Source organism: Amblyomma maculatum, chromosome 8, assembly GCF_055883805.1.
Source record: "Amblyomma maculatum isolate TAMU_Amacu chromosome 8, ASM5588380v1, whole genome shotgun sequence".
NCBI classification, from domain to species: Eukaryota; Metazoa; Arthropoda; class Arachnida; order Ixodida; family Ixodidae; genus Amblyomma; species Amblyomma maculatum.
The window spans coordinates 26,976,845-27,002,999 of NC_139351.1; the positions used below are offsets into that span (position 1 = coordinate 26,976,845).

Consider the following 26,155-nt stretch of genomic DNA (forward strand, 5'->3'; position numbering starts at 1 on the left):
GACAATATATGTAAAAGAAATGGCTTTCAGTTGTCCGGAATCATTGACATGCAATAAGAAACTACCTACGTGGTTGTATCCCCGCCCACTCATCAGGTATCGCGGTCAAGTGTCGGCTCCGCAAGTTCGTGGTACGCTGAGAAAGTAGAAAACCTAGTAAGGAGCCATGTTCTTTTTGCAGTTCTTAGTTCCTGCTTCCTACAAGTTCTGGTTTGGAGTTTTCTTGAAAGCCTTGTATATCCCTGCTTTCTTATCTAATTGATAAACGCAGCTCCTTGTTAATCCGCGGTTTGTCCATTCTACGCGTCTAGATGATACGACCCTAGAGGAAATATATTTGGCGACCAAAGAGAGCAGTTTGTCTCTGAACATGTCCCATAATGTTTCTACATTGCGCTGACTGCTACGTTCCAGAAATACAGGCAGGAATAATTCCAACTCCTCATTTATGGCCTCATAATTACCCTGTTCATACATAAAAATCTGTCTAGGGCAATTCTTTACAATTTCTGACTGTTTGCATACTATTGCTGCACATACAACCTCATGATCACTTATTCTTGGCGCTGCCATAACTGATTCCACCAAATCTTCACTGTTACTAATGGGCAAGTCTAATGTACTCCCTCCAGCTGAGCCATAACGTGTTCGGAAATTAACAAACTGAACGAGTTAATTCTTCCGTACCAGCTCACAGAAGGCAGACTGGAGGCCAGAGCCGCTTGTTGCCACAGGATAGCGGTCACGCCATACAATTTCAGGCATGTTAAAGTCAACTCCCAGTAGAATGGTTTCCGATGACAATGCTGACAGTGATTGTGAAAGGCTACGAAATGGCTCTATGCTTGTTGACGACGGTGGCTTGTAAAACGATCCCACCACAAGGCTCCTACCGCTAGAAAGCAATATTCTACACCAAACACACTCTGAACAGACGTCATCGTAGTGTAACGGCGCACTCCGTATTCTGTTATGCACAAGGATGAGCACTCCTCCGCGCCGTCGTTGCCAAGCGCAGCAATGCGGCCCGCTAACTCGAGCGGTTGATCTGCGCGAGACGAGGCATTTCAGAGAGCAACAGAAGGGGAAGTTGGGCGAGTTGTAGGTTGTTCATGATGGTTTCGTGGGCGCTCTTTAACACAGATACAGATATGTCTGCTTAGTGAAGGTATTCATCACACATTTGGACAAAAAGGATAAAAGGTTGGTGTGCATTCAGATCCCAAATAGCAGTCTTCGAGTGTGCTTCATAAGGAAGGTATAAAACTGAACCTGAACCAGCGCACACATGGGCTAGAATTTGGAGGCTCATGATGGTTACGCTGAAATTGGTGACAACACTAGGAGCTGTGAAAAGGAAAATGAGGTGTCTTGCACACCCATGTGGTAAGAGAATCCATTCTGTGAGAAGGAAATTGTAGCAGAGAGCGGACGAGAATCGAGTGGTGGATGAGATTGAGAAGTCTGCATAACTAAAGTTGGCTACAGCTGGCACAAGTATGGAAGATTCTGCCTTGCAGCAGACTTCATTTGGCTGATGTACAGCTAACCAGTGTTCCTATCAGTGAACTACTTGTACCACAGCTAAAAAATTCACTGCATCAGCCTCGAGCAACACAAATATTTAACCATGTCCAATCCAGGCTAGCTGGTGATTCGTGACTTCCTGTAACACAAGGGAGAAAAAAGCTTTGAAAAATACATGGATGAAGGCTGGAATCTCACCTTCCTTCATCCTTGAGTGTTTGCTTGTCTGTCTTGTCCGACATAAAGCTTGTATGCATCTGGAAAGTTTCTACACACTGCACTGAGAAAGAGCGCTAGTCTTGCTGGGTAGTTTGCAGCGCATCTAAGTATGGCAAAGCCTGCTGAAAGTAGAAGCTGTCCAGCTTGAATTTCATTGCCAGCCTATTATCCATGCCTCTGCAAAAACTACAATATGCGTCCACTGTAGTTCTAAACAGTACATTTGCCCCATAACTTGCACAAAATATTCACTTGATTCTTTTAGGTGTGGAACATCATCTATAATTTCGACACAAAAGTCTTCACATGCAACTGCTTCTTGAAGTGACGAGGCCCTCTTACTCCACGGACACTTCACTTCGATGAGCCCAAAAGGAGAGTTTTCTTTGGGGTTATTGGGAACCAAAGCTGGAGTTTGGATGGGATGGATGGAATATAGGAGCGTCCCCTTTGAAACGGGGTGGTAGCAGTAGCTATCATGCCCATTTTTCTCCCTATATCTTAATTATTGATTTAGAATGGTTACCTAAACCATCATTCTATTTATTAAATTTTGTTCCTACATTACTAACATTATGTCACTTCTCTGTTAGTTTCCACCGCCGGTTTAATCACCAGGCCACTGTTATCTCTAAACCCCAGAGCTTCAGGAACAGTGATTGCGCCTGCACCAACTTCCGGATGGATACCATTACATTCGATTATAATATGGGCAATTGTTTCACTGGAGTTTCCCCATACAGCACATGCGTCATCTCCATTGTTAAATTTCTTTTTGTAGCTGCGTGTTCTAACCGCCGTATTCACAAACACGCCTTCACTCGAACTTCTACTCCAAGCGGCCCTCGAGGCCTGCTTTTCGTTTCAGAAAGCAATCTCCACTCGAATCGCTCCTCCAGCGGCGGAGAAAACGAGTTTTCTCGAGAATCTCGAGTCTGCGACGACGCTACCTTGGTCGCTCCTCGACCGCCACTCCGCTTGTAAACATGGCCGACATCGCATCGCTCGCTCGCTGTGTGGAATTCGTTCTACCGGTATACCAAACTTTTCACGAAAGAAGATACGACAAGGATGCACCGAACCTTTCTCTAAAGCATCAGCTGAGAGTGACAGTGACCCGGGACTTCTGGTACGCTATCGTTTTATGAATGCGGCCATGGCTAGCCTCCGTCCGTCCCTGCCGCTCACGCCGAACATGGATAACCGTGATCAGCCACCGACGTCTGTGCTGTTTGATCTTCGCATCATCGCATTGCGCTTGTGTGGCGCGGGCACATTTCAAGTCGTCACTGGATAAATGGACAACCTTTTCGGAACCCACCGAGTGCAGAGTTGAGGCGCTATTTGACCGTAAATGGTGAGCTCGCCCGCGGCCGCAGTCGAGCGGCGGCGGCGCACTCTCCGGGGCTCGCCCTGCGCGCTTCCGGAGACGGCGCCGAACTTGTGGGGGAACAACGTGTTGTATGCATTAAGCTGGCGAGCACCGGAGGCGCGGTGGGACTGTGCGGACATTTGTGCTGCACCCCGCGCATCAATGGCTCGCCCGTCGCCCGAGGGTACGTAGTACGTCTTCGGACGCGCGGCGCTGTCGAGGGAGCGCGTTGGTGTGCTCGTCCTACGGAGAGATATTCGCGGCTGACAAAGAGCATGGCTTTCCAAGCACGTTTTCAATTAGAGCTCCCTACTTCTTTGGAAACCGCGCGCGGCATTTTCTTCTGGAGAGTCGAATTCAGTGTGCAAGAGCTGCAATGCGCTGCCAGAGCCATATGCCCGTAGACGGCCGGTCTCCGGCCGTGGCCCGTAGGAGTTCGCGGCTTGTACTTTTTTTTTCCTGCAATATATTTTGACGTCTGTCAAAGCCCCGCCGACAATAAAAAAATGTCTGCCAAAGCCTGGAAAAAAAAGAAGGTCTGTCAAAGCCTGGCAATAAAAAAAAGTAAAAAGGCAAAGCGGCAAAGGCAGAGCGTAGATCTCACACCAAATAATAAACCGAAGTATTCACACCATTTCTCGAAGCCTACGTGCCTACGTCACCAGCAGCGACGGTTGCCAGATGCAAAAACATTTTCGGCCATTTTTCACAGCGGTCCTTTTCATCCAGCTCCCAAAACAAGTTACACTATGCTGTTAATGTCAAAGTCGCTTGCGAAAGTTGGTTAGAAGACTTGGCATGAAAGACTGAGCATGTTACACAGTTCAGCACGCAGTTTTCGGGCCAAAAGTTCATCTTAATCTCGTCCACATATGCTACTTGCGCTGCTCCGAGTGGAGGAGGTATTCTCGAGGAGAACTTGTCGGAGGAAAAGCCGAGGGGCGTTCATGAATCCGAATCGGCCCTGGAGTGGAGTAGTGGCTGTATTCTCCGCTCCGAGGAGTGGAGGTGGAGCGTCGAGTCGAAGCGCGTTTGTGAATACGGGCGTAAGGCACCCTGATCTAGCTTCAAAAAGTAGGGCACTGCCTCTTGAGTTATCAAAGAAGTTTGCTCCGCGACGCCAGCGCTCGATTTCTAGCGGAGCTGAGAGGAACTACAAAACCTACGCGCATCCGCGCCCGCGCTCCGCACGACTGTCTGCGGAGTCTGCGCAGCCCACTCGCTCGGGAGCGCGTGCCACAGGCAGACACACGTGCAAGCGGAGCGGGAGAAGGAGAATGAAGACGAGGAGGGATGGTCGTGCGTCTGCGCGCGCAAAGCCGGCGCTCTTTGCCAGTGGGGTTTCTTATTTTTGCTTTTTTCTGTGCCCCGGCTGACTAGAGGCTGGGTGGTGGTGGTGGTGAAAATTTAAATTTTATAATACATATAGGTATGTACACTAGGTGGGATGCCTAGACAGGCACTCCATTGGCGTTTGCCGCAGCCCGGGCGCGCTGCGTTAAGACCTTTTGGGCCTCTAGGGTGCAGCAGCCGGAGAGGGTCGCCTCCCAGTTCTCTCGGGTGGGGTTGGGGATAGGGGGCAAAGATGGGGTTTTCTGGCAGGCCCACACCATGTGGTAGATGTTAGACACCTCCCCACAGTGCGAGCACAGACCGTCGAATTGCGGATCAAAATGTTTTAGAATAGCCGGGCACAACATTGTATTGGTGAGCAGGCGCAGGAGCACCCGCTAGTTAGCCTTCCCCACCCCTTTGCACGGGGTGGGAAGAGTTTGGTGCGTAGATCTGTAATATTCCCATATTTCTTTAAATTTGTACACTGGGCTGAATCAAAATCCCGGTCCGCGTCGGGTCCCGTGGGAAATGCCCGGAGAGAAAGCGCGCGGGCGGCGGCGTCGGCTGCCTCATTCCCTTGGAGACCTTGGTGACCTGGAGCCCGAACGAGAGATCGGTACGCGGGATCCGAATCTCGACTGCAATTTTTGTATATGCGGTAAGCTAGAGGAGCAGTCCACTCTTGATGGACGTTCCGACAAGCCCCTCGCGAGTCGGTTATGATGTATTTGGAGGAGGAGTCAGAGGCTGCGAGGGCGATGGCAACCTCTTCTGCGTGTGTTGGTGACATCTACTGTTTTGCCTTTGTGGATCACCGCGGCTGTGTACCAACCCCTAGGGTTTGGGCCGGAGACATCCACATAGAAAACTCCTGGTTTGCTTCCATAATGGCAGTCCAAGGCTTCCGCCCGCGCCAGGCGCCGACCATTATGGTCCTCTTTGGACATGTTGGCGGGGAGAGGCCGCACATGGAGGGCGCATCTCCATTTTTCGGGAATGCGACATCTCTCCTCTGTGAGTTGGGTGTGTTGGATGTGAAGTCGGGCAAGAAGACGGCGACCCGACTCTATCTTTGTTAGACGCGTGTACTGATTGGTGAGGTGGGCCTCCCGAAGCTCCTTGAAAGTATTCACCACACCCAGCGCCATGAGACGGCTGGTAGAGGTGGAGACCGGGAGGTCCAGTGCTCGTTTCATGATTTTACGGAGGATAACTTCGAGAGTATCCTCCTCCTGTTTCCGCAGGTGGAGGTAGGGAGTCGAATACAAGATTCGATTCGTCACGAATGCGTTCGCCAGCCGCAAGGCGTCCTTGCATCGGAACCCACCGCGCTTGTTGGAAACCCGGCGGACCATGCGGCCCACCTGGTCCGCCACCTGCCGGAGCTTGGCGAGTATTGTGTCGCATCGTCTCTGGTTGTGTATAAAGAGTCCAAGAACTCTGATTTCCTTAGATTCTTGAATGGGGCCGCTTTGCAAGGTGAGATTGATTTGAGTCGAGCATGAGCGCGAGGGGCGCAGATGCACGAACTCAGATTTCTGCGGTGAGCATTGGAGACCACAGCCGCGGGCATAGCGGTCCACTATGCTAGCAGCCATTTGCAGGCTTGTCTCCATGTCCCCCAGACGCCCTTGCGTGGTCCAGAGGGTGATGTCGTCGGCGTACAGCGCGTGCTGCACACCTTCGACCGCACCCAACAGAGCAGGCAAGCGCATCATTGCAACGTTGAATAGCAGAGGGGACAGCACTGCGCCTTGCGGAGTGCCCCTCGTGGTGAGCAAAAAAGGTCCGTGTTCTTGATCCTGTATTCGGATATAAAACAGTCTGTCTGTGAGAAATTGTTTGATGTAGTTGAAAGTGTTCGTGCCGCAGTGCGTTTGACTCAAGTGCGTGAGTATGACCTCGTGTGTTACATTGTCGAATGCCCCTTTGAGATCCAGGGCGAGGACGATTTTGTCGTTTCTTGTGCATGTGATGGGGTTCAGTATTTCGCGGTCGAGTTGAAGCAGGACATCCTGCGCGGATCTGTGTGGGCGAAATCCGAACATGGTGTCCGCGAAAGTGTTGTGTTGTTCAAGGTACTCAGACAGCCGATCCCGCACCATCGTCTCCATCAATTTGCCCACACACGAGGTGAGAGAGATGGGTCGGAGGTTGTCCGTGTCGACTGGTTTCCCAGCTTTGGGAATAAAGGTGACGAGAGCCGTCTTCCATTCAATGGGAAGGGGGGTTTCCCCTGTCCAGATTGCATTGATATAGTCAAGAAGGCACTGGTGCGCCGTGTCAGGGAGGTTCGCCAGAAGTTTAACGGTGACCTTGTCCCTGCCTGGCGCAGTGCCCTTCTTCATTTTGGCCAGACTGGCCCGCAGATCGTGGAGCCGGAATGGGTTATCCAACTCGCTGCCTGCATAGGAATAGGCCGATCCGCGGGGGTCCTGAATTGTGCACAGGTAGCGATCGCGTAGCGCCACTGCCAGCTGCATTGTGTTTCCTTGGAATAAGTGCATGGCTTTGTGTAGGTGTTTTTGCGTTTCCGTGCGTGTCTGTGTTGGATTGATGAGGGCTCGGAAGAGCCGCCACGTGTTGCGGCTCGACATTTGCCTCGTCGCCGTGTTGCAACGGTCCACGCATTTAGAGTCAGCGAGTTGGGCCGCGTACTCTGCTGCCTGCCTGGTGAGATCCGCAATGCGAGCTTTCAGCTTCTTGTGTTTCTGACGCTTCCAGCGGCGCGTGAGGCCACGGCGTGCTTCCCAGAGATGCAGGAGGTGGTTGTCCACGTCCGTAACTTGGAGGCACGTTTTTTATCGGTGCTTTCGAAAGTGAGACATTATGATTAATTGATCGCCGCGAATATTGTTTTCAAAGAGCTCTTGTTGGCAGGCTCAGACATTAAAAAAAAAGCATGAAAGCGAATTCGCTACTCGAAGGCAGGCCCCGCCGGGGTGGTGCAGTGGTAAGACGCCCGACTACTGTGCCGGAGTTCCCGGGATCGAATCCCGGCCTCGGCGGCTGCGTTTCGATGGAGGCGAAACGAAGTGGCGTCCGTGTGCTGTGCGATGTCAGCGCACGTTAAAGATCCCCAGGTGGTCGAAATTACTCCGTAGCCCTCCACTACGACCCCCCTTTCTCTCTATCCACTTTCACTCCCACCTTCATCCCTTCCCTTACGGCGCGGTTCAGGTGTCCACAGAGCAAGTGTGACAGACTGCGCCTTTCCCTTCCTATGAACCAACCAACCAACCAACTCGAAGGCAGAGGCAAGCGACAAGTATTTTGAAGAACTTGAGGCGGCACCTCTTGATGTCTCTTCCACGTTGTTCAGAGAATAGGGTCCAGCCTTCTCGTTGAGAATGGACCATTTGCGGAAAAGCTCCTGCGCATGCGCGACAAAGGAGCAACTAGCGCCCTCTGTAGGCGATTTGGTTGGAAAAGATGACAAGCCAGCGCTGCCTGGCCGTGCATTCTTGCGCTGTTGAGCGGTGGATGATTTCAGTTTCTTGTCTCGTGTGTTTCTTGTGTGTGCCCGTGGCTCGAGATAACTTATGCATTAAAAAAAAAAGTCGGACACGTGAAAAAAGGCCGTCTGGATATTTCATGACTGGTCCCCGAGCGCGCGTCGTCTGCTAACGTAGTGTGCTCGGTGTCCTCTAACGCTGCTGCATTGCGGAGGCGCTTTTGTTCTCCCCCGTTTTTTTTTTCTTCATTTTTTTTGTCGGTGCCATAATCTATTCTTATGAGTTTTGTTTCCTTCTAAAGCCGCACCATTTACGGAAAAGGGGCCATCTCTGCCTTCAGACAAGGTAGTGTAGAGCTTCCCTTTGACACATAAATTGCTGGAGTGAGTTCTATACCTTCACCAAGAACTATCGACTTGCACAGTACGCCCGTGCAAGAAGAAGCATCCTAGTGCCCTCACAGAAACACTCAACAGCAGCCGTGCTACATGCTGACAGGTTTCGCTGAGCCTTCAATAAGGAGTAAAGAAACGCAGCATTGTTCACTATTGCATGCAGTCTAAAGACAACTATTTGACTGGAACGCCTTCTATCTAAGTTAAGCATGCGCCATGCAACAGCGACACTTGTACGTATATATAAAGAGGACCACGACGACATACAAGGCGCGAAAGACGAAGCCGTTGATGAGGTCGGTTGGGCCCATCCGGCCCTTTCCGAAGTAGCTGGGCGTTCTTGCTGTATTTGGCGCTTGCTGCCAAATCAACACATATCGGTTTTATAAGAGTTCTTCCATCGACAGATTCGGTGGGAAATGAATTTTATATACTTGTATGAACATCCACCGTAAATCCAACAATACAATAACAAGGTGCGCTATACCTGAACAGCGGGAGCACGGCAGAGTGCAGTTTACGCAGGAAGCGGTCTGTCAGTAAGCGAAGCTCTCGCGTATGAGCGCAAGCGTGGTTGAGATAATACGAGTCGTTTAACAATCAGTAAAGTCTGGACTACATCAGAAGCTGCAGGGACGAAGTCAGCAGGAACTCTTGCCTTACATCAGAAAACGCAGACAACATTTGCGCGTGTTACAAAATAGTGCATCCCATGTCACTGCAACACTCATCTGCGCATTAGCGCTCATGCAATACACGTTCATTTTGTGTACCAGCATTCTGCACAAGAATGATACACATGTTTCTAACCAAAATATCTCACACCGCAACGCAATCGCAGTGAGTTCAAACGATGTGGCCCGAATCAACAGCGAACCATGGCATTGTCGCATAAACACTGCGGTCTTCATGGATGCTGCTCACTTTCACCATACTTATTAGTGGTATGAATATTCAAGTTCCTGACATGGCCTTCCTCCTTTAAGAATCGGCCGGGATGCGCCTGCAGGCGAACAGTTGAGGACGGAAACTGCACGTATTGCTCATACATGGCCATTATTCTGGCTACAACCCGAAAAGTCGGCGCTCTACATCGTTCTCCTTCTATGTTATCCTCTTTCTTGAGCATATGCACGTTTTCAGCAAAAGAGCAACACTAAAACAACAATTTAAACGCACGTGAAGCGCCGAACGCTGCCTTGCGCATGCCAGTTCGAGAATCCATTTCCAACCAAAAGTGCCGGCGAAGCTTTCCATTTTGGACGACAGGTGGCACTCGCTTTTCCGCCACTATCGTCAACGTAGGATTTCTCAACCTCCATGGAGCGAGGAAGGCATCTAAATGGGTGGAACTATATGCGGCGCTGAACGACGAAAATGTCACCCTCTACGCTGTTGCAGAGACCCACCTACGTAACTCAGAAGAGCCTCCAATTCACCCCGGATGGCAATGGGCTGGTTGCAACCGCAACGGGGACTGTCGCAAGGGGGGAGGCGTGGGTGTACCTGGCGCAGAAACGTCTCATGGGTACCAATGACGGACTCTTGTGATGAACACTTGTGGGTGTCTGGCAACATCGGCGTGCCGGTGCTTGTGGGCGTCGTATATCTCACAGTTGCACGTGGAAAACACGATGGAAATGACAGAGTTGTGCAGTGCATAATCGAAGATGTAAAGCGACGGGCTCCACATGAGGTGCTATTGATGGGGGACTTCAATGGACACATTCAGCCTACTGACGGATTCCAGGACCGGAACGGGGAGTTGCTGATGCGATGTGCCCACGAGCTCTCAACTCGAAATCGTCAACCTTCGGGCCGACTGCGTGGGTGAATTCACATGGTGCGCTCGCAGCAGCCGTCCCACTATAGACTATGCACTGGTGTCCTCAAAATTAGCGGCCCATATCACAAAGCGGCCCATATCACTACTATGTGGTGGCGTAGCGGTAGAACATCCGCCTCGCATGCAAGAGGACCGGGGTTCAAATCCCGGTGCCGCGCAATTCTCCACCGGATGAAAAAAAAAAAAAAAGAAAAAATCCGCGTGTCGATGGAATTGCATAAACAGGTTTGGGGTGCGACCTGATGCCGGTGAACACTTCCGGCAACGCACTCCCTCACCAGAACAGGAGTTGGCCACCCTGGTGCAGTAATTGGCCACAACCTCCTATGATAAGCTCCATAAAACCCCGGCCCTCAGTCACCAGCGGCTGCGTAACAACTGACCACGGCGGCGGTCAGACCTGTGACGCAGCAGGGGGTGCTAAGAAAGCCTGGCTCCGCTGGACAGGCCGCCATTGGAAACTGACCCTGGCAACGTTTAATGCTAGAACCTTAGCTAGTGAAGCTAGCTTAGCAGTGCTGTTAGAGGAACTAGAGGGCATGAAATGGGATGTCATAGGGCTTAGTGAGGTTAGGAGGCCGAATGAGGCATATACTGTACTGAAGGATGGGCATGTACTGTGTTATCGAGGTTTACCAGAGAGGCGACAACTAGGAGTAGGTTTCCTTGTCAATAAGTATATAGCGGGTAATATAGATGAATTCTATAGTATTAATGAGAGGGTTGCAGGCATCGTAATTAGGCTTAATAAGCGGTATAAACTGAAGGTTGTACAGGCCTATGCACCTACATGTAGTTATGATGACCAGGCAGTTGAAAGCTTCTATGAAGAGGTAGAATCGGCAATCCGAAAAGTAAAGACGCAGTATACTGTACTAATGGGTGACTTCAATGCCAAGGTAGGGAAAAAACAGGCAGGAGACAAGGCAGTAGGTGACTATGGCATTGGTTCTAGGAATAGCAGGGGGGAGTTACTAGTTGAGTTTGCAGAGCGCAATAACTTACGAATCATGAATACCTTCTTCAGTAAACGGAAGAACCGGAAATGGACATGGAAAAGTCCTAACGGAGAGACTAAAAATGAAATCGACTTCATAATGTGTTCAACCCCCGCCATTGTGCAGGATGTAGAGGTAATCGGGAAAGTGCGATGCAGTGACCACAGGATGGTGAGGTCCCGAATTAGCCTAAATCTGAAGAAAGAACGCAACAGATTAGTAAGAAAGAAACCCATCAACGAATTAGCGGTGAGGGGGAGGGCAGAAGAGTTCAGGATCTCGCTACAGAATAGGTATTCAGCTCTAGCTGAGGATGGCGACATTACCCTAGAGGCAAGGAACAATAATTTCAGAGATATCATTACTGAGTGCGCGGTACAAGTAGGCGGTAGGATAGTTAGAGAGGATACCGGTAAGCTGTCTAAGGAGACGAAAGATTTGATTAAGAAACGCCAGAGTATGAAAGCTTCCAATCCAACAGACCAGATCGAATTGGCCGAGATATCAAAGCTAATCAATAAGCGCAAGGTGGCCGATATAAGGAAGTATAACATGGAGAAAATTGAGCATGCTGTAAAGAACGGGGGAAGCCTTAAAGCGGTAAAGAAGAAATTGGGCATAGGCAAAAACCAGATGTATGCGATAAGGGACAAGGCGGGCAACGTCATCACTAATATGGACAAGATAGTCAAAGTAGCCGAGGAGTTCTATACAGACCTCTACAGTAGCCAAAGTAGTCAGGACCGTAATGAGATTGGCGGTAGGGAAAAACAGTCAGACGTTCCACCAGTGACGAAGGACGAGGTCAAGAAAGCACTAGAAACTATGAAAAGGGGGAAATCAGCTGGAGAGGATCAGATAACTACAGATTTGCTGAAGGACGGGGGGGATATCGTGCTAGAAAAACTGGCCACCCTGTATACGCAGTGCCTGGTGTCATCGACGGTACCGGAACCATGGAAGAATGCAAACATTATCCTCATTCACAAGAAAGGGGACTCTAAGGACCTTAAAAATTACCGACCAATCAGCTTACTGTCTGTTACGTATAAGGTATTTACTAAGGTAATCGCTAATAGAATCAGGACAACCTTAGACTGCAATCAAGCAAAGGATCAAGCAGGGTTTCGGAAACGGTACTCTACTATCGATCATATCCATACCATCAATCAGGTGATAGAAAAATGCTCGGAATATAACCAGCCCTTATACATAGCATTCATTGATTACGAAAAAGCATTTGACTCAGTTGAAACCTCGGCGGTGATGCAGGCATTGCGAAATCAGGGGGTAGATGAGCCGTACGTGAAAGTGCTGGAAGATATATATAGTGGCTGCACAGCAACCATAGTTCTGCATAAAGAAAGTAACAAAATTCCCATAAAGAAAGGTGTTAGGCAAGGAGACACAATCTCCCCAGTACTATTCACAGCTTGCTTAGAGGAGGTATTCAGAGACTTGGAATGGGAGCAGTTAGGGATAAGGGTAGATGGAGAATACCTGAGTAATCTGCGATTTGCTGATGACATTGCCTTGCTAAGCAACTCGGGGGATGAACTGCAAATAATGATTGATGACCTAGACAGAAAAAGTAGAAAGGTAGGCTTGAAAATCAATATGCAGAAGACTAAGGTAATGTTCAACAGCGTCGGAAAGGAACAGCAGTTTACATTAGGTAGCGAAATACTGGAAGTAGTAGGCGAATATGTCTACTTAGGACAGGTAGTAACCGCAGATCCGGACCATGAAAAGGAAGTAACAAGAAGAATAAGATTGGGATGGAGCGCATTTGGCAAGCACTCGCAGATTATGACTAGCAGCTTACCGGTATCGCTCAAGAGGAAAGTATACAACAGTTGCATCTTGCCTGTACTCACTTATGGGGCTGAAACGTGGAGGCTAACCAAGAGAGTTCTACTTAAGTTGAGAACAACCCAGAGGACTATGGAACGAAAAATGGTAGGAGTAACATTAAGAGATAGAAAGCGTGCAGAGTAGGTCAGAGAAATAACTCAAGCTACCGACATTCTAGTGGAAATTAAGAAGAAGAAATGGACATGGGCAGGACATGTAGTGCGAAGAGAGGATAACCGATGGTCACTGAGGGTAACAAACTGGATTCCAAGGGAAGGAAAGCGTAGCAGGGGGCGGCAGAAAGTTAGGTGGGCGGATGAGATTAAGAAGTTCGCAGGGGTCAAGTGGATGCAACTAGCACAGGACCGGGTTAAGTGGAGAAATATGGGAGAGGCCTTCGCCCTGCAGTGGGTATAATCAGGCTGATGATGATGATGATGATGATCACAAAGGTGCATATAGATGAGGATGGACGCTTCAGCTTGGGGAGCACCCACAACCGCCTCTTGTCTTTCTCGTCTTTCACATGGCGCCAACGAAATGCGAAAAGACACGGTCAAGCCCGCCTGCACCTACCTACTAGATCCTACGAAGCTGTGGCGATGCAGTTCGAGCGGAGTAACGTGCGGATTCAGGCAACGACCTATGACGCATACGTCGATGAGCTCAGACGCATCATGCGCCAACACGAGGTGCGCTCCAGCGCAAGGGGCAACACACAGCGGAAGCCTTGGTGGGATCAGGAAGTGGGGCAAGCCCTATAGAAGCAAGGAGATAAGTAAACCGTGTACACCGTAGAGCTATCAAGCTATCTCCTGCTGAAGACTGTCGCCCAGCATGGGAGGAGTACCTCCGGTGCAAGCACCACATGCAAGAGGTGGTGCAAAGGAAGATAGCCCTCTGCAACCATCGGCAATTGCAGGAGATTGTGACTGCCGGTCGCGACGGAGGCCGACGGTTTTGGTCGTATGTGCGGACACTGGATCGCGAACCACCCAAGCAAGACCTAAGGGATGAAGCGGCGGGATTTCCGATCACTGACCTCCCCCGCCATCTGACGCGACATATGCAAAGAGTGTATGACCAACCACACTGCGAACCGTGTGGAAATGACGCAGAAAGCCGCCCTGAACTGAACAGTTCCGAAAAAAATATTTCATGGCAGGTGACGCCGCGAGCATTAGAGCAGGCCATTGCACACATCGGGGCGCAAACCGCACGAGGCCTTGACGGCATTCCAGCAGGCTTGGTCAAATGTCTAGACACGCAGGCACGAGAACTGGCCGCAATATACACAGGCATCATATCGGGTGACCCTGTGCCCAGTGATTGGTCTAAGGGGCGCGTGTGCTTTGTCCCTAAGAGAGGAGGTGACCGAGGCCTTCTCCGGGACTACAGGCCAAGCACAGTGACTAGCGTGCTGTACCGGGTTTTTGCACACATTATCAAGAAATGGATGGTCTCCTGGGCCGAAGCACACGGCCACCTCACGGAACTGCAGGCTGGTTTCCGACAGGGCCGACGGCTAGAGGACAACATCTTCACCTTGACCCAATGCATCGAGATCGCCCGTCAACAACTGCAGGGTCTTGTCGGCTGCTTCTTGGACGTCGCAAAGGCGTATGATAGCGTCCCACATGAGCCCCTGCTACGCCGCATGAGGACGATCGACATGCCACGGGAGTGGACTGATTTGCTGAGGCGCCTATACACCGGTAATACCGTGGTGGCCAGCCTCAACGACAACAGCTCAGAGCCAGTCGTCGTCCGAAGAGGCCTGAAGCACGGATGTCCCCTGTCCCCACTCCTGTACATGCTGTACACTTCCGAGATTGAACGGCTGCTTATCGCGTCGGGCACAGGCTTTCGGCTCTCCTTCTCATGGGCAGGTCTCCCGGAGACATGGACGCTGCCAGGGCTAGCGCATACGCGGACGACCTCGTGCTACTAGCCGAGAACGAGGCGCAACCGCAGACCCTGGTGACCATATGTGCTGACCACCTATCTACACTGGGGCTGAATTTCAATCCTCTCAAGTCAGCTGTGCTGCGTTTTTCTGGCTCGCCCGAAGACACCCTTGCGGTGCTGCTGCCCTGTGGAGACCCCATACCGCGCGCCGCGGAGTACCGTTACCTTGGAGTGCTCCTCAACACACAAGGAAAAAGACCTCAACTCGTGCGTGCCATATCCTCAGACGACAATGCCTTTGGGGGTGCAATCGATATATGATGGTGCGCGATTTGTGGAAGGCTGTACATGTGCCGGGGCTGACCTTCGCAAACGCCACTTTGTGCATATCTACCCAAACGAGGGAATGGCTGGAACGCGGACAACGCGAGGTGGGACGACTGGCGCTCGGTTGCCACGGTCGCGTTGCTGTGGAGGCCATCCAGGGGGACATGGGCTGGTCAACGTTCGAGGCCCGCGAAGCCCAAAGCAAAATTGGGTACGAGACCAGACTCCGCGCCATGGACAATAACAGATGGGCGAGGAGGCTGTTCCGGTATATACACATTGCTGGCATTCGGACAAAATGGTGTGCTCGTGTGCAGACACTACGACGGAAATACGGCGCGCAGACGGACACCCAATACCAGACCGCCTTGCCCAAGACCATCATAGGCACCCTTATACAGCAGGCGGAGAACGCGCAGTGGAGTGCTGCTGCCCAAAAAAAGACGACTCTGGCGCTATACAGCGCACACAAAAGAGTGATCTCCGCTGAAACGCTGTACAACAGCACCAGTACCGCACTCCTGTTTGAAGCACGAGCGGGAGCGCTTCGCACACTGGTGTACCGCCGCTACTTCGACACCGCCCCGGAAGTTCAAGCGGCGCTGTGCAGAGCCTGCGGGATCGAAGAAGAATCGACGGAGCACGTAGTCCTCAAATGCACAGTTGTCACCCCAGCCGAGAGAGGGCACCACGCTACCCCTAGCACTTGGATTTACAGCAGCGGTACAGTGCTCGTAGCAGCGGAGTGCGGCATGGAGTGCGGTGAACGCGGCGACAACAGTGGCAACAGTGACAGTGCTACGTCAGTCACAAAATCCCGTCTCCGCATGTGGTGGACACTCATCCACCGTTAACTCTTCTTTTTTTTTCTCTCTTTTTTTGGCTGGAACGCAGTTCAGTGTCCACCCGTTACAAATGCTGCATTCGATTTAGCCGTGGTTCTCTGCAGCGCCGGAACCGGTTCACGGTGCGCTGCACCAAAGCGCTCGATTCACAGCATTCTCTGCACCACTGTCCGCGATTGATTTTAGGTGCAGTCGTGGTGCCGCTGTGGTGCAAAGAACCGCGGCACCCTCCGAGGAGGAAGTGCAGAAAAGTGGTGCACGTGTTGACGGCACTAGCAGACGACGCGCGCTGCCAATGAGATGCTTAAAAACATCGATTATCGACTTAGGGACATTTTTTCCCGCCGTCGACGGATCCAGCGTCATTCCCTGTGAAATGGCAAGTTCCTCTGAGGTCTCTTGTGACAACCTGAATACCCTCTCGAGTTAAATATCTGGCAACGGCGCTTCAGTTGTACGGGAACTTGGTTATTGCGGTCTGTCCGAACCAGTCGCTCTCGGTCTGAACAACGATGTTGCCTCGAAGGAAAGCACGGCGTAGGGCTCCTCATCCTCACTGTCGAATGACTCCAAAAATTCCTTAAAATTGACTTCGACGATGTTGTCGTCCACGACGTCGCGACGCACCGCGAAAACTTAAAGCTCGCGGCGCACGGGAACTCGCGAGCAGACGACTAGCTCGTCTGAAGTGGCGCTGCTGACGCGCTGCACCTGAACCACAAAACTGGAACTGCACCTCACCGGTATAGTGCTCTAGAAGATTGGGCAGTGTGTCGACCGCGCCGCGAAATGCATGGGAGCGAGGGGCCGCTTTTGCGATGACGGAGGCGCCGCAGCGCAGAGGGCGCCACCAGCAACTGGTGTGTCAGCCGTCCGAGCGCCCGCGTATGCGCGCTGTGCGGCGGGGCGGATACCGCGCGGACTGTACGTTCTTGTTTGCTTGTGCGTCGTCTCGAGCTGTTCGCGACAAGATTTTACAAATATGCCGGTTAACGGTGCTCAGTACTGTTAGCAATCACCTAATTTATTTTCCATTTTGGCCGTCGGCAACACCTCGGGGAAGTAACATGACAGGAGTTGGCTCCGAAGAAAACAGCTTGGAGAGGGCCGGCGTACGACTCACACAGCACGCTTCACTCGCCGTACAGCTTGCTTTAGCATTCCTAAAGCACCTAATTCACGTCCAGAAATGTAGTCGTTTTGAAGAGAGGGCAGTTTGGATGGCAGGATGTATGAAGAAGTGAAACATACAACACGTGCGTTCGAGCGCTGACTAAAACTGGTCACAGTATAACCCCATTATCAAAACAGTCCAAAATGGTATATTCCGTTGTTTCCCACGCCAACTATGCCGACTATAGTACGTCACTGAAGCCACAAGAGAAGTCGGCATTCAGTTGGAATGAATGAAATGTGGACTACCCCGCATGGAGGTAGAGATGACCTAATTGTTCAAGAAAATGTTTCCATTCTAGGGTACGCAAGTCACCGGTAATATGCGTCATTGCCTCCAGAAGATTGCTCTAGTCCTGTTTTATGTACATACAAAATAAAAAAAAATGGATAGCTTTGAAAAAGAAATAACGACGGAAAATAGAGGACGCAGAGGTTATAGGGTATACGCTTATTCGCTTCCGCTAGATCATCCTTCTGCGAAAGAGAGGTTGTGAGGCCGGCACGGTTTCTCACCACGAACAAAAATAGCGCTATAGTTTCGAAGCTAGGTCGCAATTTACTCAAAAATTTGGCTCGATGCACGGTCCTTTAATTTCGACTGCTTTGCACTTCAGATTTTGCAAACTTCCTGTAAAATGTGAAGGTTCAAAAAGTTGACCTACTTGGAGCACCAGAAAAGCTCCCACTTGAATCAATGAAATTTATAGTGTTTTTGCGGCTTCGCTCTTTGCGAAGTATGCGAATCACGACAAGAGTTCCCAAAGGGAAAATAATTAAATTCCCTTGGAAGTATTTCACGTGTAATATCAACCTTGTTAACAATTATAGTCTGGTTAGTACTGCAAAGAGCACCCGCGGCAAGTAGCCCCATTATATATAGTCCGGTAAGCAGTAGTTGCAAGTATATCCAGTCGATTACTCATATTTCATACTACACACTCAAAGAATAAACACGTATTATGTCCGCGTTTGATTTCGGCATTATTTTAATTGCTTGCGTATTAGGTGTTCGTCATCTTTTTCGCATTTTTCCGCTTTCTCTCGGTGCGCGCCAAAAACTGCATCATACCTGCCAATTCGACGCGTAATTATCAGTGCTTTTATTTTTGTTTGTTTGCTCTGTACCATTTGATGCCAGTAAAGAGTCCGCACTCAAGTGCCCACTATGAACGTATTACGTATGTGACAGGTTTAATTTTTGACATTTTATTTGAAGAGCTGTACTTGACTTTTTTTTTTTCGTCTAAACAGCTGGTTCACCCTTTGGTTAGTGGCACGCAAACAAATGTCCGTGATATACGTATATGTTAATCACGAACAAAGAATAAATGCTTGAGTCTCGCATACCTTATTTTTTTTTTTTTTGCCGGTAAATACCACAGTGCTTTAAATTAGTACGGTAGTGAATAAATGTGTTTTGCTCGCACACTGTATCTGTAATTTATATAAGCGGTGATTAGGGCACATAAAGAACACCGATTAAAGAGATATATTACAGATTACTGACGATTTAAGATAAACGTTGCTATGTATTAATAAGCGCAAGCTGCAAAATGTAAGCAGGTGTTCGTAAATAAGGTTTGTAAAAAATAAGTGTTCCTAAGGAGGCCTTACGAAGCACAAGCTTTGATTCGCATGTACACTATTTTTCTCCGCGTGTTAATAGCGCTCCTGGGCAGTAGCCTTTATTCCCTTACAAGAAAAACGAATGCAAAAAAAAAAACACGCTTCGTTGCAAACATTAAGTACAAATTGCTCATCTGGTCGATTTGTAACTGTCCGCAGAAAGAAATGTTGAGAGTTTCACATAGCGATTCAAACATAGCGCGCTGCTCCGAAGGACTACCCAAGCGTGCACAATGTCTTCAGATAGACGTAAAAGAACGGCAGGGATCAGTTTAAGCACCTGGAATAAGTCGCCTCTTTATTATTATCACACTAATTGCGTAGCGTCTGAAAATCGCTTCAAAGAGAACCGCACCCCTCCTCTGTACCCCCGCCATCCCGCGGCCGCTACGCGCCGAGCGGCGAACGTGGCACCCCTGTTGCACGTCGCGCCCTCTTGCGGGAGTCGGTTCCTGTCATCGCAAAAGCGGCCCGCTCTCCGGCGCCGGTCGTCACACTGCCCAATATTCTAGAGCACTATATCACCGGCACCCGACTGGCACCGGCGGAACTTTTTCAGAACTGATGCCGAGAACCAGTTCTGAATCGAACGAACCTAAAGGGTGCAGCCTCAAATCGTCATCATCATGGTCGATTGATACGCGTGTACACAACGACGAGTGCTCCGGGCGCTAGTTGGGGAGCTTCCTTTCCATTTGTGACTGCTCACTTGAAAGGGGCCTATTAAACTCTTTGGGGACAGACGTTTTAGGCGATGCAGCCGGCGCCATGGTGCCTGTTATCGGCGCGTTTAGAACGCGTTCACTACAAAGGCACAAAGCATGCCGCCTTACCCTTTGGTTCCGACTGACAGCGGTCAGGGGGAGTTTGCTGCTTTGACGCTGCCATCCGAAATCAATGACCTACCTACCCCAGATAACCATGAATATTCAGAGGATGTCCACAAATAGTCCTAATGTCCAATGTCACTTGTCGATATTGTGTGGATATTGAGAGGATTATTCGATGAAAATAATCATTTAGTGGATATTCTAAAGATATTATTTCGTGGATGTTCTTTCAGTGTATAGGAATCTAGGAAAAGTGCTTAAAAGCTTTGAGTGGATGTATATTTAACTTGAAGTTATAGCACAAACATATTGCGCATGTGTCGTCTCATACAGGGGAGAGATGTTTACTTAATGTTTGGTCCTTTTTTTTCTGAAGGAATTATTTAGGCTATCGACTGGCGCATTTGTTTTTTTTTTTTCATGCTGCCAACACGTGCGGAAGGCCAAACTTTGTAGAGACTCCTCACGTTGTGCTCACAGTCCCAAACGCTAGAGTTCCGAAACGAGAACCAACAACAGAGCTGGCAGCTTAGTAGCCACGGTCATCGCCACCGGCCGCGCCGCTAGCGCCACCGCCAGCATTGCTGTGGCAGCCGCCTCAGTTTGCTGCGTTGTTGTGGTGGTTCGTTCGCTTGTTTCTTTTTTTTTTTTTTCTTTTGCGTGTTTGTGTTGTTCTCGCAACGGCGGCCTTTTTGTTGTGTGCTTCACGTAGTCCCGCGTCCAAATTCGGCCAAGCACCAGACGACTATGCGGGAGAACAGCTAAAATGGTGAGTGTTGATGTTACTGTTTGGCAAACAAAGTGTTAGGGTTCGTTTCTGGTATTGTGCAATTTTAGTGGCGGTGACTTTACCAGTCGGTTATCATTTCGGTTGAGGGCATGCATTGCTAAAAATACACGACGTTTAGTTCGAGCTGGGATGATTGAACCGTCCATGTGGGCAAAATACACAGTGCCGCTTCTTTGCCTCTAGAAAGAAGCATGCGTGTTGGACTTGTTCAATAGGGATGGCAGCCAACCTAGAGGCAATCAGATGCGATTTTGGGTGTCTAGAAAAGCCTGAACTTGAATAAAACACTTTGCAGGGCAGTCCCGCCGCCTACCATATACATTACCTCTTATTAGTAAAGTGGACAGCTTCCTAGCGCAGCTCTAGAAGGCAGTTCCGGCCTTGTCTTGTGATGGTGAAAGACTACCAAGAGCCCATCTTTCATTGTTACTCTCGAATATATAGCAGGCATTCAAGGGCTTGGGTTTTGATAGCTATTAAAGTTCTTATCTTTAAATTTGCTATGTTTTTGCTCTTGTTTGGGAGTCAGCTGCAGTTTTCTGAATTTAATCATTTTTTAACATTATCTAAAATTTTCCTGTGTTCATTCCTTGAAATTTCCTTTCATTTAAGTTGTCATGCTTAGTGACACCCTGGTGGTCTTGTATGTTTTTTCTTACACATGTTGCTTTTTAATTTAAGCTGAATGTTGCCCCGGGAACACTGGAAGATTGCATCAAAATCCTTTCCACTGTTTGCGAGGCCCAGCATATGTTTACGTTGTATGTATGTGTATATTGTTGGTGTAATTACACCAATGAACAGTTTCCTTCCAGGATACCCACCATTTCACTTTTTTTTTCCTGTTTATATTAAAAGGGCTGTCTTTACCACTTCTTGCAGTGTGCTTACAATATGAGTTTTTGCCATGGATTTTCAAAATATTTTGTGAAGAATAGAGTGCTGCCTCCACAAGTGTGCTTGTTTAGGATATACTGCCAGTGCATTGCAACTGCTGCTGAGTTCATTTTACCAAGCTCAGATTGCATCAATGAACATGCTTCATTTGCATCATACCCACCGTTCTACTTTTTTCATGTTTGTGATAAATGTGCTGCCGTTACTATTGTCATGTATTTATATATGTGCATTTGTATATTTGCAGGTCATCAATGTGCACCCCGGACTTGATATCACAGAGGCAAAATAAAACATAAATGACCAAATAAACATGACTGTACAACAACAATAATTTTTCTTGGTGATTTTCAGCTGTTGCTGCAAAGTATGAAATCAATTACTTAGTGCACTCTAAATAAATAGTATTTAGGGCATTTCCCCCGAAGAGAAGTATATTTGCAGGATGGTAGTAGCTGCACAGTAACGCCCACTCACCCTACTTTATAATAAGCCAGTAATTGCTCAATAATATCCACCCAGGTGGAGCCATATGGTGCTTGGGTGGGCGTTATTGAGCAGTTACTCGCTTATTATAAAGTAGGGTACTCCTAATGCACAACTCGCAGCACCAAAAAATATATTGGTTAATAGCCACACAATATCATTTAATGTCTCATCAATATTGTGTGTGGACATGCTGTGGGCATTATATGGGCGTCCACAAGCGTCAAAATGGACATTCCATGGATGTTATGTCAACATAATATCAACTTCTGTAAACATCATATGGACATCGGATATCTATTTATGGATGTTCATTGAATATCCATTGAATATGATATGGTTTTCTGGGTACCTATAATGATGAGGGGCTTCTTAACGACCTGGGTCCCTGAAGAGAAGCCGAGGCATGCCATTTTTGCAGCAGTTTCCTCTCTTCACGAGACGAAGAGCGAGGAAATGCCTGACGACTTTCCATGCAGGCGGGGACATCTCTCCACGGAAACCTTCGTATTCTTAATTCCACAGCTACGCTGTGCAATGCCTAGTTCAGTTATCTCCTCTAGCGAATGCGCAGTCTTAAGCTCCCGAAGCAGGGTCGCCTATGAGGATAGATCGAACGATTGACGTATGTGTTTTCCTTTATAAGTGCCAAGTGATGGCATTAATGACGTATATCTGTTTCTTGAGGCCGACTTGGTTCCGCGATACTGCTGCGGCACCGCCAGTTACAAACTGAGGTGCGAGATACGAGCGGTACGAGATACCTAAAAAAAAAGCCGACAACCACCGTTTCAACGAGTTTTGCGAAAAAGCGCGTCGTCCCTTTTTAATTCCAGTTCTTTTTCTTTTTTCTTTTTTCCCCCTTTGTTGGAGCGCGACGGCAGTTAGAACGCGGCCGGAGGAGGCAAGAAACAACCGAGCGCGCGCGCAAACACATGCTGGAAAGCAGCGCGGAGCAGACGACAGCATGCCTTTCGATGCGGCGGGGAGCAGACGACGCGGCAGCGCTGCGCGGAGGTTTTGACAGGCCTCCGTGGAGGGCGCTGACGCACAGAGCGGCGCAGCGCCCCCTGGCCCAGGTTTTCTCCCCTATACACGACACGGTCAGGTGTTGCGCCGAGCCATGGAGATGCTGGACGCACCATAAGACCGCGTGTGTTGATAATGACATTGTGGCCGATATGTTCCATGCACTGGATGTAGCGCTGCACAGCTTGCGGCTCATTTGTCGTTCCATGCCTGCAAATATTCAAGAATGGAGAGAACTTTAAACCTTGCATAGTGGAGGCTTTTTCAAAATCATTTCATTATTGTGTCCTTATCTACCCTTGAAGTGTTGCAAAAGCTAATTAAAAAAATTGTTTTGAAACAGCCTGCAATCCAGACAAGTTAATTTATAAGCAGCATAATCTCTGCTTATGCTTGGGTGCTAATGTTAAGACTTGCACAATCAAAAGGTCTGTTCAGGGCAATGTCTGCCAACATACATATATTACAACAGCTACGGAATGACAAAAAACAAGTCTTCACAGCACAAAAAAAAAATCTTAAAAACGCTAAGTATACATGGTTCATACAGTTTACCACCCCAAAAGGGTTTGGGCTTTGAGAAGGACAGCGGTAGAGGGCTCCAAAGATTTCAGCCACCTGGGAATCTCTACATGCACTCGTATCACACAGTAAACGAGTGCTTTTTGCTTTCATTGAAAAACAGCCGGCATGTCTGGGATTGAGCACAGATCCCTGGGATTAGCAGTCGAGCGCCCTTGTCACTGAACCATCACAACAGGGGCTTAAGGAGACATGCAATCAATATTAAAACTGACTTACCTCACTATAGGATTCGAGAACCTCTTTGGTCTCATATTTGCGACACCATGTTCCATCCAGGCAGCCTTTCTTGCTAAAACAGCCCCAAATTTCGATGCTGTCAGCCTGTTCATTCTTTCTTTTTGCCATGTGGCACTCAGCACTTGTTGCCTTGTGTTCAGTTCAAGTGCTGTAGCATCTGCACTACAAATCTGCAGCCCCTGGAGATAAAGCATAAAATTACAAAAAATATGACTCAGTGGTGAATTGCTAAACTACAGTGTTTTATTGCTGAAAACACTGCATGACATGCAACAAGAATACTTTTAAAATTAAAAATGTATTACCTGGATAATTGGGTTGTTTGCCAGTTCTGCAGGTGGACACCAGCTATAATCAAGAGCATAAAACCTGTATGGCTCAGTGCTTTTCTGCAGATTCGTGTGTGATGTGGCGACCTCACTCCACGGTATTAAGCAATCAAATGCACTCGGCAAAAGGGGCAAATGGATAGACTCTGCTGAGCCAATAAAAGATGGCCCAGCTTGTGTTGCGACATGGTCATAAGATGTGGCCTGCGCCAGAATGGCTGCAAAGCAGCTGTGTGTGTCTTTTAAGCCTTCTGCCAGCTCCTCTGTCACCTTGACCTGTTATTCCATGGAGGGAATCTCGTATCCAAAATCAAGCTTGGCTCGCTTTTGGTCAGCTAGCTGCCCTTCAGCAACCCGACGCCAATTTACTTTCATTACGTCTTCAGGCGCCACAGCTTTCCTTGGCCTCCTCCATTGTTGAGGCAGTTCTGTGGGCGCGAGTTCCACGGGAGACTCCTTGCAGCCCAGTTGTTGGAGCAGCATGAGCTGCTTCAGCAGATCTATCAGATGGCTACAGTAACCAGAAATTCCAGCAGGGCAACTACAATTTGCTTTTTCAACACAGCCCCTGGCAAGCACCATTTGCACAGTATATGGCTCTGCAGTCTTCTTCCTGCTTCTGTAGCACACACATTGCACAGTGACTGCAGGTCCACTTACACTGAAAAAAAAAAATTGAAGGTTTAACTAATTAGTAAGCACCGCTTATTCCACATTAGCACGTTAGTGCATGTCATTTATGTTATCTTTAGACCCATATTGTACAGATGGCAAGCATCAGAAAAAGGATGCACGCCTGCCTGGCATGAAACTATGTAGTTCAAGTACCAATTTCCCTATCACATCTTAGGCATTGTGGTACCCATAATGTATTGAATGGCTTCCAAACAGCGCTTGCCGCATCGAAAAAATTATGCTAAGGGATAAACCCCGCAATTTTTGCTGCGCGTGCCAAACGGCATTGACACGACCACGTCGAAATGGCTGAAATTCCTTAAAGGTTTGGGACGTACAGTCGTGAGCAAAAGTGAAGAGACCATGCCATTTGAGAAAACTACCCGCCAGCTTTTTCTGACAGGGAAAAAGGTATTTCTGAGGAATGCATTAAAGTACCATGCTTTAGATACTTTTCTTGCCGAAGCAATCTTCTCTGGTACATCGTTTTATACATCAAAAAAGCAATCACAGCAGTTAGCGTGGTCTCTCCACTTTTGCTCACGACTGTACATTAAATTCCTGTTAAAGAGAGCAGTAAATGACAGATACACGGCTATGGATTCTTTCCTCACCTACGACTTCGCCGCCGAGAACGCAGAACTGAGGATTGCGAAAACAGTTGCTTGTGCCTTGAGAACAGCTCAATCGCTGTTTCGCAAGTTTACAGAAAAAAAAAGAACTGCCAGAAACTCCTTTCCACTAGTTCCCATCCTTCCTTGAAAGGTTTCGCGCTATGAGTCAACAAAGCTGTCCTTTTTACGTATTCGTGATAGTTGACGATCGTCACGCAAAATGCGCTTCTTCTTTAACATCTGACTGTAAAGTAGCGATTAGAGATATCTGATACAGTGCATGAAATACTGATAAACGAAGTTTACTCACCCGTTGAATTTCTTTGTTTTGAGCGTTGGCAGGCATACATAGGACTCTGGCACAAGTTTGTAACTGTGCTTCTCTTGGCGTTCGGAGGATGTTTTAGTAGCGCAGTACTGCTCTACGAAGTAGTCGAGGGGAAATTTCGGCAGTATAGACAAATCCATCGTCTATTCTTCTGACATTTTTTCTTCTTTGCATGCAAGCAAACAACGTGAAAAGCACAGCACGAAAACAGACACAGCTAGCGCGGCGACAGCAGCCCAGCAGACCACAGCAGACTCTACCGACTGAACCCTTGAACATGGCATCCGAGTCGACGATTCGCCGAAGGTCCGATAGATGGCAGCAATTTTGCATAGGTCTACAGAGGGTGACGTAATGTTGTTGCTGAAAAATAATTAGGCCAATAGGTTAATTAGGTAGTTATTACAGACAAAAAGTGTAAAAGTTGTCCAAAGCAGTTGTTTGGTTTGTGGGGTTTAACATCTCAAAGCGA

General features: G+C 48.7%; 1 pseudogene across 1 annotated transcript; it reads right to left on the reverse strand.

The window, feature by feature from the left end:
• Window positions 1-1,539: 1,539 nt before the first annotated feature.
• LOC146180801 (uncharacterized) lies at window positions 1,540-25,841 on the reverse strand (annotated as a pseudogene). The gene is made up of 6 exons (XR_014700399.1): window positions 25,666-25,841; window positions 24,043-24,727; window positions 23,717-23,916; window positions 22,984-23,125; window positions 13,786-13,801; window positions 1,540-2,130 (listed from the first exon to the last, which is right to left on the reverse strand). The product of XR_014700399.1 is annotated as an uncharacterized LOC146180801 (transcript).
• Between the last annotated feature and the right edge of the window lie 314 nt (window positions 25,842-26,155).